The sequence below is a fragment of the Sparus aurata genome, chromosome 24 (assembly GCF_900880675.1).
Source record: "Sparus aurata chromosome 24, fSpaAur1.1, whole genome shotgun sequence".
NCBI lineage: Eukaryota > Metazoa > Chordata > Actinopteri > Spariformes > Sparidae > Sparus > Sparus aurata.
In genome coordinates this window covers 9138053-9143095 of record NC_044210.1, presented here as the reverse complement: position 1 = coordinate 9143095, position 5043 = coordinate 9138053, and positions in this window count along the sequence as shown.

The following is a 5043-nucleotide window of genomic DNA, read 5'->3' as shown; positions in this document are numbered from 1 at the left end:
AATACCTGAACAAAGTTTAATGGCAATATATTCAGTAGTTGTTGAGGCACTTCACTTGACAAAAACAAATGTCAACCTCAAGACTTGCTGGTGGTGCAAGATAAAAAAATCAGGAAATCTCTAAAGTCTTAAGGATTCATCCTCGGGGGACCATAAATACCGTTACAAAATTTCATGGCAATTCATCCAATAGTTGTCCAGGCATTTCACTTGCAAAAACAAAATGTCAACCTTATGACTTGCTAATGGTGCTAGAGAAATCCATTGAGTCCTTGGGGTGTATCCTCTGGGGATCATGAATACCCAAACCAACTTCATGGCAATCTGTCCAATGGTTGTAAAATAATTTTTGACTTCAATCAAAAATGTTAATCTCATTATGGAGCGAGAGATTAAGGCAGGTGATCACCGAGTAAGTAGGATTCACCCTCTGGGGACTATGAATATCCATACAAAATGTTGTGGCAATCCACTGAAAAATAGTTGTTGAGGCATCTCACTAAAACAAACACAAAGTCAACATCATGACCTGTTGTTGGTGCGAGATAAAAAGTCAAGAGATTTTTGTATGATCCTCTGTCGGTGCAAGATTTAATGTCGTCCAATAGCTGCTGACGTACTTCATTCTGGACCAATGTGGACCAGCTAACAAAGCCATTCCAATAGCATGGCTACCAAACACACACAGTGTATCTAGACCAGCTGCATATTAAGAACACAACCTTGGGAGAACTGCGGAAATAACTCGCAGCACATCTGCAATCAATGGATTAGCTCACTTCGCTGCTCGTACTTACACAACATGTCTGGGTAGAGTAAGGCGTTGTGGGACATGTACAGTACAGGACAGGGTGGACTGCAAATTGCTAAAGACTGATTTTTTTGCCAGCTCAGCCCACCCATAGGGAGTGTTTAAGACCAGTGCTCTGCTTAAGTGGGATTCCGTACTTATTACAGTATCTGGGTCAGGCAAAATACCAATACAGGCTCGTCCCAGCTGTAGAATTAATGTTAAATAGATGCATGGATGTTGTTTTCTTTATAATGGTCAGACTGTTATATTGAGTCAGCAGTGAAATGTCTCAAAGTGTGAAGATACGTAAAAGAACAGCTGCATGTTGGATATGTTGCCTCTAACTGCTGTTGCAGGAAAGTACACAACATGTGGTGTTCAATCTGTGTGCTTTCTCTCTTTCCTACCCAGTCTCATTTTACCTTGTGTCCTACATTTCCCCAGAAAGCCCTTCAACAAGCCTCAGAGAGCTCGGCTGGACATCCCCGTTCAAACGTGCATCCACGCGGGAGAAAGTGCATGAAGAGGAACAACAGTGAGAGCAAGGAAACTGGTTTTTCCACTTGTCTTTCCAGAAGAGCACAAAAAAAAAAAAAAAAACCCGTTGGGTTCTTCACTCAAATGCCAGACATATTACACTCTGGTTTATGAGGCTGGGCTATGGGTGGAGAAAGTGTTAGATGATCTACATCTTGCACAACAGACTACTCCCTTGTGTGTCTGGCGAATAAAGAAGCAAAAACCGACTCCTGAAAGAAGTCTTGCTGGAGGACTGAAACCTGATTGTGGTCGCTGTGTTGAACAGTGCCACTGCAACACAAAGCTGAAAGGGAAACTTTTTCCAACATTCCTGGAGAATATGAGTTTTTCACTTTCTCTTCTGAGTTGGATGAGAAAATGGACACCACTCTCATGTCTGTACACTCAATGCTATGGCCAGTAGACGATTAGCTTAGCAGAAAGACAAGGATCAGGAAAAAAAAAAAATATGTATAAAAGAAACATTACCCTATTTTATATGGGATTATGTGGCTGATTTCGTATAGGGGTGCAGAGGTGCTGGTAGGCACCCTCCAATAAAGCCTGGTTAGGCTAGTTGTTAATGCTAATCAGCTGCTAGTGTTAAGTCTTGACATTAAGCATACGTAAAAGGCTTATTTCCCAAAGAATGTCAAACTATTTCTTTAATTTTGCAATTAAAAAGAATATACTGTGGCTTCTAAAGACATGAAAGGTCCACTATAGAGTGTTTAGTTTGTCAGTTCTGGGTTGCTGTAGAAACATGGCGGTGCAGTATGACAGACTACACCGACGAGGACACACTCTCTCTGTAGATGTAAAGGATCATTCTAAGGTGACAAAAACACAACTTTTCTTAATTTCAGGTGATTAAGCACAAATAAAAACATATCTTTTATTGTTATCTTCCATTTCTGCCAATAGATCTTCCTGACACACTGGCCCTTTAAAGATACGATACACTTTACGTTTTATGAGGGCTGTTGGGATATTTGGATATTTCAGCTTCAGCATGTCACGTCACTGAGGAATAAATGTCACAATCGAGACTCAAGTCTAATGTTAATGCATGCAACTTGGAAACTAAATGGGCTCCTCCATGCAGCCACATAAGGAGCACAGTTGTGCGTCTTTCATCTCTGACATTCATTTCCCACCTGACAGCCCTGTTTTCCTGCCCCTGACAACCTAATACATCTGAGGCCCTATATATGCGATGAAGTCATTGCATGATATATAGGCTCGCTATGTGAGCAAAAGCAGTTTGCATGCTCGGCAGCCCCGGGGAATTTACCACGGCCTGTTCGACATTGTCTATTCGTGGTGATACTGTAGCTTTTCAAGCAGACGAGGCGATGAGCTCTGACACACAGAGAGCTTTTTGTTCCATTCAGCTGCTACAAAACCTGCTTTTCTGTGAGATGTCAAGGCAGTCAAGGACTCAAGTCCAACTTGTTTTTTCTGAAAGGGAAGACTGTTGTCATACTAAAGGAATGAATGTTAACACTCCTCTGTAAACTATTTCAACCAATTTAGTATGAAATCTACAATATTTTCCAGTAAGCTCAGGCAGCACAGTATTTTTCTTTCTTTCTTTCTTAAGCTGCTGTACGTAACTTTAACTTGTGACAGGCTGGGCCCCCGTTTCTCAAGCTAACATTACGTTAGCAGAATCAACTGACCTTTTTATTGTCATCCAGCTAATGTGGTGCTTTGGACGCAGCTAAATTGTTCGATTCGTTCACCATGGCTTATTAAAGCTGATATGAAGTCATTTAAATCTATTTAAAACAAAATGACGACGACAAAATCTGTAATAAAGCATTTGATTTGCCTGTAATTTATCAAAATATATTTCAGTTGCTTTTAATCCAACAATTTAGGCTATAACTTTCACACAATAACATTTTGACATTATCTCAAAGAGGTCTTTGCATTGTGTTGCAGATATCTATGTATGCTAACCAGCTAGCCTTGGACTGAAGACCTCTTTGAACCAAGCAGTCCCAAAACTCTGTTGTGTAAACAACACTCCCCTGGTGGTTTTGGCTAGCTGCAGGGCTAACTGAGCTAACAGGCTAACAGGAGCTACAGTTACGAGTGTATAAATAGAATACAGTTAGTTTCTCTGGTGATATGCTGCCGCTATTTGTTGGCAGTTTGAATCCGACGGGTGGCCAATTCATTCTGTATTGCAGCTTTAATGACAAATCCCCAGTCTGATAATACTCAAGTGTATTGAATACACTTCTTTTGCTCGTAGTTTAATGTAGTATTGTGCAGCTACTTTGACTACAAAATGTAGAAATAAAACAAACACCCACAGATTTTGAGGATATTTCAGAGGATTCACATGTTCTCATCTGAAATCATATCATCTTTTTTCAATTAGTGTATTTATATGTGAAAATGATTTCATCTGGGGTTCAAGATGAAAAGATTTGATCCACCAAACTGGGAATAAACTGAGCTTATGCAGGTTTGGGCTCGAAGACTTGTTTCTATGACAACATCTCTGTATAACTTTAAGCCGGGCCAGGAGGACTGAGAGGAAACAGGCTTGTGTCAAATCATCAAAAATCAAATAAAGTTAATTCAGTTATCTGTGTACGGCGCGCAGGGCCCAGCAGAGGATTTACTGTATTGTTGACATGTCTAGCGTTCGCTCCACGCCCCAAATGTTTTCCCCCGTTCGGACATCAATAAACCTCCCTGTCACGAGCTCACGTCTCATCTCCATTTAAATGGGTCTTTGAAAATAATACACCACCCTACACAGTCTGGCAACAGCAAACTTTGCATAATCCACCAAAGCACATATAAACCCGGAGGAAAATACTGGCTGTATTTATGGTTTCTAAGAGATTTGACTCCGGGCATGTCTCCGTACCGCACATGTAAAAAGCTTTTTTGTCAGAGAGAGCTATCAAAGGCTACCATCACGTTTCAGCTGCGAGGCTTTGTCTGAGTGTTACATGTCAGGAAACTAACTGGCCTTACATCAGCTGCACCTGTGCAATCCTGACCACGCATCACAGGTGTGTCCTTTGTCCAAATCAGTGCAATTAAAGGATGAAGGCAAACAGAAGGACATTCAGTATACATATCAAAATCAGGATAACCAAAAGCCTAATGTTGTGAAACTGATTTAACTTCCTGTTTGAAATGGGGAAGTTGCTTCTTGTCCCCTCTTGTACTTTCGAGTCAACTCAGCTGCGAGGTTATATATCTGTTTCATCACTGAGATGATGTAGTGGCTTTCTTGGAAACATTTTGCATTTATTTATGAGGCACTTAATGTCCAATCTTTCTCTCAGACACCTGTGCCGTATCGCTGATTGAAAAGCTCTTTACATAAACGCACAGATGCTCCTGGCATTAAGTTGTTTACACCACAGGTGCTGTGGTCCACATTTTTTTACCTGCCTCAGCCTGTATTTGTTACCTGTGTTTACGCAAGAACTTGCTGAATAACCTCACGGGGAGGTTAACATCTCCAGATGATGGAAGAAATACCGTTTCAACATATAGGTTTCCATATTAAGTGAAAAATAATGAGCATGTTCTTGATAGCAGCCTGAACTTGACCAAGAGTAATATGTCTTACCTCAAGTTGAGAGGAAAGTGTGACACCTGGTGAGAACCCAATTACGCAATGTTCAAATAAAAATGGTAAGTACCAAATGTCAGATTGCTATCAGCCCTATTTTGTCATACAAGTATGGTCCAAA